Here is a 7,327-nt window from a genome sequence, read left to right as displayed (position 1 = left end):
CGAATATACCTTTCCTGCTCCAAACTCTCAGCCAAATGCCAACCTCAAACTCCAAATGCCTTTCAGACATCTCACATTAGATGTCCAGTAGACATCTTAAACTCTTGTTTTTTGTTTTGACACCTAAAAGCTCTTTATTGTTTCCCAACTACAGAAGAACCAGGGAGTGACTACACGGCAAAGGGCACATGCTTGGGCCCTGGGCCACACAGCAGAGCGGGGCAGAGTCCTGGCATGTAGGGAGCTCAGGCAAAGGTGGGGCTGTTCCAGCCCGTGTTGGCAGCATCCATGTGGTGGTAGTTGATATAGATCCTATCCCCAGGAATTTTGAGGTGCTTGGTGAAAAGCTCGAATAGCTGTTTGCATCACACCTTGCTCTGGGGCCCACCGATGCTGTGCAGGCAGCAGAGGACACATGGGTCCAAGAAACCCCCGAAGGTCATCACCTGGTCGGCTGCGATGTGCACCAATATGTGCTGGGCGGGCTTGCCCGTTTCCTTGGCCAACTGCGTCTTGAATTCTCTCAGCAGCGAGTTGGGCATCACAGAACGCAGCACATTGGTCTGCGCCACTAAAATCGGTATCTTGGCGGCGGCTCTAGCAGGCGGCTGCGCAGGGAGGTGGGAGCCGCGCAGCAGCTAGAAGCAGGCTGAGTTGAGTGAGCCTCCGCCCGAGCACCACGATAGACCCATTCTTAAATGCACAAAATGGAACTCACGATCTTTCCTCCTGAACCCCACTCTCCCCATCTTCCCTGTTATTGTAGAGGGCAACACCATTCATTCTTCCGGTCCCTCAGTTATCCTAGGACTCCTCAATATCTCTACCCCTGCCTCCCTGCGCCGCCCCCCACCCCCGTATCCAATCTGTTGCCAAGGCCTGCCAATGTCACTTTTGCAAGAGTTCTCAAATACTCCTCCTTCTCTCTTCTGACAGTACCACCACTCTAGTGAATGCCTCCATCTCCTCATCCCTGGATTATTGCAATAGGCTGCTGGTAGTTCGGCCTTCCTTAAGTCTCCCTCCAGTCCAATCGATCCTTTATTTAGCCACTAAAATGATTTTTACAAAATGCAGGTCCAATCATGTCCCTCCTCCCTCTTCCCCCTTTACCCCACTACTCGATAAACTCCCGTGTCTCCATATTGTCTTCAGGATCAAATACAAAATCTGGTTGGCATTCAGAGCCCTTCACAACGTAGCCCTGTCCTAGCTTTTCCATCTTCTTGAAATTGTTCCAGCGACACTGGCCTCCACAAACTAAACATTCCATCTCTTGGCTCCTCGATTTTTGTCTGGCTGTCCCCTATGTCTGGAATGCTTTTCCTCTTGCATTCCAAATACTGACTTCCCTGGCTTCATTTAAGTTCCAACTAAAATCCCACCTTCTACAGGAAATCTTTTCTCTCTTAATTCTAGTGCCTTCCCTCTCTTCCTTATTTTCTATTTATCCTGTATATAGCTTGCTTTGTATATATTTGTTTGCATGTTGTCTTTCCTATTAGATTATAAGCTCCTTGAGGGAAGGGACTGTCTTTTACTTCCTTTTTGTATCCTCAAGCATAGTACCTGGCTCATTGTTGTTCAGTCTTGTCTGACTCCTTTAGACCCCATGGACCATAGTAAGACAATATTGTCATTGGAGTTTTCTTGGCAAAGATATAGCAGTGCTTTGCCATTTCCTCCTCTAGTGGATTAAGGAAAATACAGGTTAAGTGACTTGTTCAGGAACACCCAGCTATTGTAAGCATTTACCTGGCACATATTAGCATTTAATATGTTAATTGATAGATTGATTATGGGCACTCCTTTATCATTACCTCATACTCATTTTACTGTCAAAAAGGTATGGGATTATGTTCATCACCCCCAAATTTGCTGGATTTTCCATCTTTTATAACATCTTCAAACAGATGGTATCATGGAATGTTTCATCATCCATCACTCCTGTGACTATCAGGTTGGGTATCCCAAAGGCTTTATCTCTGATTAATCAGCACTACCCCAAAGAGGAGAAAGTCTCTCCACTCCAGCTGTTTCTTGCATCATTCTTGTGGAGGATTTAACTAATCAGGATGGTCTAATTTTGGATCTAGTCTCAGGTGGCCATTCCTGTCCCTTCCTTATTCTCTCCATCACTTCCAGCATGGACCACCTCTGTGTATCTTTGGTCTAGGTTTTTTTTGCGTGGTTTTTTTTTTTTTTTGGTACCATTACTACTTCCTTGTGTCACATCCTGGAGACAGTGATGATACAAAGATGTTGGCTCCAATGCCACTGAAGGAAGAAAGAGTTTATTATACATTTTTTTGTATCTTTTCCATTTTTAGTCTGTTTCTTGTCCTTGACATTTTAATCTTTAAATGTCCTGGGGATGATTTGGTTTAGTTGGTTCTCCTGCCAAACTTCTGTAGACTCAGTTTTCCCATCACTGCTTCTCGCCATTTGATAAGATGATTGATTACTCCATGTAATCTTCCACTACTTGCCTACAAAAGATTTTGCAAATGAGTTTATATTCTGGCCTTAGGTTGACTTTTGCTACCACATTTCTTCTCTTGGCAAGACGATCAAGTGTTTACATGCCGATCCAGTCACTAACTTTCTCAGGATATGATGATAAGGTGGGTCATGTCTTAGACCTTTGATGAATTCTATAAATAGAATGGTCAAAATGTTAATATCTCTAGGAGACCATACACAATGATCTACATATAAGGCAAGGCACAAATGATCAGACCAATCATTCAATCAAGAAGTATTTATTAAGCACCTTGTTCAGTCATGTCTCACTCTTTGTGACCCCATCTGGGCTTTTCTTGGCAGAGATACTAGAGTGGTTTTCAGTTTCCTTCTCCAGCTCCTTTTACAGATGAGGAAACTGAGGCAAACAGGATTAAGTGACTTGCCCAGGGTCACCCAGCTAGTGAGTGTTTGAGGCCAGATTTGAACTCAGGAAGATGAGTCTTCCTGGCTTCAGGCCCAGCATTCTATGCACTATGGTGCCACCTAGCTGCCCTATTAAGCACTTCCTTGGGAATATTCAGGATACAAAGACAAGAAAGAGACAGTGTTTCCCCTCAAGGAGCTTTTATTTTAATACTCTTTCCCTAATAGTACATTTTTATAGGGCTTGATGAATTCCTCAATGGAATTGGTACTGGAAAAGTAGAGAGAAGAGGACTGGAGGAATCAGGGAAGGGATTCATTGAACTAGGTGGAAGGGGAGACCTGGAGGGTCAAAGATAAAATTCTTGAACATTCATTTCTACAAGGAAAGTGGGAGGAAAGCCAAGTTGCTATCAGTTGGTTGAAGGCCTTCTCTAACACAAAGGATAGAGTCCTTTTATTTGTTTTCCTTAAAGTGTGTGTGTGTGTGTGTGTGTGTGTGTGTGTGTGTGTGTGTGTTTGGGGATGGTGGTGAGAGGGATTGGGGTTGGGGAAAGGGGCAAGTTTTCTCTCTTCTCACCCTCCCCTCAATTTAGTCATTCCAGTAAACCAAACTTCCCTGGTAGATGTCTATCTTCAATGAATGCATCTTCTACTGTATGAAAAAAAATTCGTTCCATTAGATTTTCAATAATAAGCACTATTAAATTAATACAACATACCACTGCAGGAAATGAAATAGTATCAATGTTGGCTGCATTTGGCAGCTATTTGAGGTTGATTTATAAATGTATATAGCTTGGTAGCACAATTTTTATAGTATTGCCTGCAAAGGGTTTTTTCATGGTCTTCAACTGCTAAATTTCAACATCTCAAATACTACTCCTGCTGCCTGTCAGATATGTTTCTCCCAGGCTTCCACAACCTGTCAATCATTCTGAGTCTTTAATTAGGACTATACTAAGGAGACACTGACATGCCAAATGAGTGATATTTTCTTGCTCTCCTTTCCCCATTTATCTATGGGGAGAGCCATGTCAGTAGAGACAGAGAAGAGTGTTGTCAATTTCTTGAGAGTAGCTGAGAGAGTATTTTGGGGTTCTACTTAAAAGGCAAACTTTGCCATGGGGCAGCCCTCTCATCAAAGGCAGAATTGGGTGGTACTTAGAAAAACTTCCAGGACTAGCTGTGTCCTCTGCTATATAGTTTCTCAATTTGTCCTTTCCTGATGAACCAGTATTTCTTTTTTTGGGGAAAGGAGGTTTTTCTAAAGTGAATATATTTCAAACCAGTCAGAGAATAGGGCACATAGTAGCATATAGCAGATAGAACTAATACAGCTACTTCATTTTACAGATGCAGAAACCAAGATTCAGAGGGGTGAAATTTGTCCAATATCAAACGGTTTGTTAGTGATAGAGCCATTTTAGTGTATGAGATACAGAATCAAAGAACCCTCATATCTCAGAGTTGTGAGGGACTTCAGAGACCATATAGTTCTACCCATACATGAATGAGAATCACTTCTGCAACATACTCATTAAGTTGTCATTCATCTTTTGCATGAAAATCTCTTGTAGAACAGACATGTCAAATTCGTCACCCATAGGCCACAGGCTCCCCTCCAAGTACTGCTAGAATCAGATTATGATGTAATTGGGAAATATTTAACAAAAAAAATAAAAATACAACACAGAAAATATTCTTTCGTGGTTTTATAATTCAATATGAAATCTTCAGAGATCCATTTCTATTTGAGTTTTTACACTTTTTCATAGAGGAACCCAAGTGGCTTGACTGATAGAGTTTTGGATATGGAAACAGGAAGAATTAGGTTTAAATCCGACTTTAGACACTCACCAGCTACATGAATCTGCACAAGTGATTTTGTCTTTCCCTGCCTCACTTTCCTCTTATGTAAAATGGGAATAATAATAGTAGGTAACATATGGGGCTTCTGTGAGGTCTAAATGAAATAACATATGTAAAATGCTTTGTAAAACTTAAAGTCTAATATGAATGATATCATAATCATTATTATGGCTAAAAAGAAATGTGGGGAAAAGAAGGTTCCTACTGTTGGGTTACATTCTTACCCATGACTGGAGTTTTACCATTTGTGGTGGGAGTAGAAGGACATATAAGTGGCTTGAATCTCAATTGTATCTCCAGAAAGTACCAAACAGTGGAAGAAGAGAGGTGAGATTAGTTGTCTCTGCTAGCATTCTTGTCTGCCACCATGATCAATGTCTCTGTAGTCCACCTTATGGAGCATGTTACGTTAAGTTACTACATTCACAATATTGAAAGAACTTGTGATGCAGATATTGAGTTACTATTGGCAGTCTTAAAAAAAAAATCAAAGTATATAGGGAGACAGACTACAGGCCTGGGCATGAGCTTTCAAAAAGAAGATGTATCCAAAGTATAGATAGTGAATTTTGATTTTGATTCCCTGGTAAAATTTTAGAACTTATTATTAAAAGGACAGTTTGTGAGTACTTATAAAGGGAAGGGGTGATCAGAAGCCAGCAATCATTCACCAAATATTCTTTCCAGACTCATTTTGTTTCCTTTTCTGATATTGTTACTTGCCTGGAAGACCATAGGATCTTAGAGATATTTAAGACAATCTTTTTACTTTATGAGTAAACTGAGGCCTAGAGAGAGTAAGTGATATGCCCAAATCTATACAGGTAGAAAGTGGCAGGGTTAGGATTCAAATCAGGGCTGGAAGACATGCCCAAGTTCATTATATTTTCTACTGTACCATGCCGATCAGGAGAATTCTAGGAGCATTGGATACCTGGGTTTTTGTAAGGCATTATCTTTTTTTAGACAATATCCTACTTATTGTGTGCCAGATACTCAGCTAAGTGCTGGGACCACAAGTACAAAGAATGAAACTCTACTCACAGGGAGTTTACAATCTAATGGGAGAGTCAAGTACATAGATAAGTATATACAGAATAAATATTAAGTGAATAATTATAAATACATTGTGGTTGTCCGGTTGTGTCCAACTCTTTGTGACCCTACATGAGATTACTTGGCAGAGACACTGTCATGGTTTTGCCATTTACTTCTCCAGCTCATTTTACAGATGAGGAAACTGAGGCAAACAGGGTTAAGTGACTTGCCCAGGGTCACATAGCTAGCAAGTGTCTGAGGCTGGATTTGGCCTTATTCCAGGCCAAATGCTCTATACGCTGAGCCATCTAACCAACACATAGTAGGTACTTAACAAATACTTATTCCTTTCCCCTTCCCTTCCCTCTTTTATCACCTCAGTCTTGGTCAGGTCAGGGATGGGGGGGCTGAGGGGACAGAGTAGGTTTGAAACAGCACCGTTCCTAAATTGCCTTGGTCATACCATTGTCCAGATGCAGCACAATAGCTGGATGAATCTGTCTGCTGAGCTGGAGTTTTGAAGGTCACTCCTGAAGATTTCTCCTCTGTCCCTGGGGCATCAGTGCTATGCTGCCTCAGGTATCTGGCCCAGATTAAATCTTTCTCATTTAGCTTGCTCTCCCAACGTTTGGAAACTCTCAAGGTTGGAAATTCAACATCATGACACCATGACACCATGACCAGACACCACCAAGATCACCTAAGAAGTGAATGAAGCAGAGGCAGTGTTTAAAGCTGATAGGGTTTTTGAATGTTTTTGAAACAAAAAATCTTTCTCTTCAACAATGATGAGTTGACTGGAACTTGTGATAGGGTGAATATCTATGCATCCTCCACAGTCTGTCTCTCCAAGGCACTTCCCTTCGATGTCAGCATGATTCTCCCAGAAGCAGGTTCCCCAAGAGGAGAGATGGTATCTGAGGTGCCTTTTGCATATGCCAGATTTCATTACAATTATAATGACTGGGTTCTCATTGGCTAATTCCAGTCCCTCATTACATTAGGAAGGGCAATGACAAGCTGGAGAGCTCTGCTTTGGAGTTCTCAGCTAATATCCATAAAATACCCCTGACTCTCCAGCCCAATAGCCTGGAGTAATCCATGGAAAACCAAAGGCCTCTGGAACAAATCTCTATAAGTAAGTAAGGGGAAGGTCTGGTAGAGAAATTCAAAGGACTGTATCATTCCTGTAAGCTACAGCTGGGGATGCCTGCCTGTCTTAGCCTCCTTTCTACCTCTTCTTCCCCCTCAACCCCCCAACCCCCAACCAACTATCTTGGAGCCTATTGCTACTTTGCCCTGACTATGGATTACAGAGAACTTGAGGGTGTGAACAATCCATCCCTCTAATAAAAACATATTCAAATGCTTCCAGATAAAAGCAATTCCCAAGGTTGTTTTAAAATAGTTCACAGAAAGATAACTGTCAAGGAAATTAAAAACAATGAGCATAAAAGTTCTCAGGGATCTCAAGAGCTGACTGTTGGAGTCCAAGGGCTAACTTTATATCTTCTTTGCTCACAGAGCC

General features: G+C 41.7%; 1 pseudogene; it reads right to left on the bottom strand.

The window, feature by feature from the left end:
- Positions 1-245: 245 nt before the first annotated feature.
- On the bottom strand, positions 246-6,477 carry LOC122738649 (annotated as a pseudogene).
- Between the last annotated feature and the right edge of the window lie 850 nt (positions 6,478-7,327).

The sequence above is a fragment of the Dromiciops gliroides genome, chromosome 2, assembly GCF_019393635.1.
Source record: "Dromiciops gliroides isolate mDroGli1 chromosome 2, mDroGli1.pri, whole genome shotgun sequence".
NCBI classification, from domain to species: domain Eukaryota; kingdom Metazoa; phylum Chordata; class Mammalia; order Microbiotheria; family Microbiotheriidae; genus Dromiciops; species Dromiciops gliroides.
Note: the sequence above shows the minus strand (reverse complement) of the source record. Positions and strands in the feature narration are given on the sequence as shown.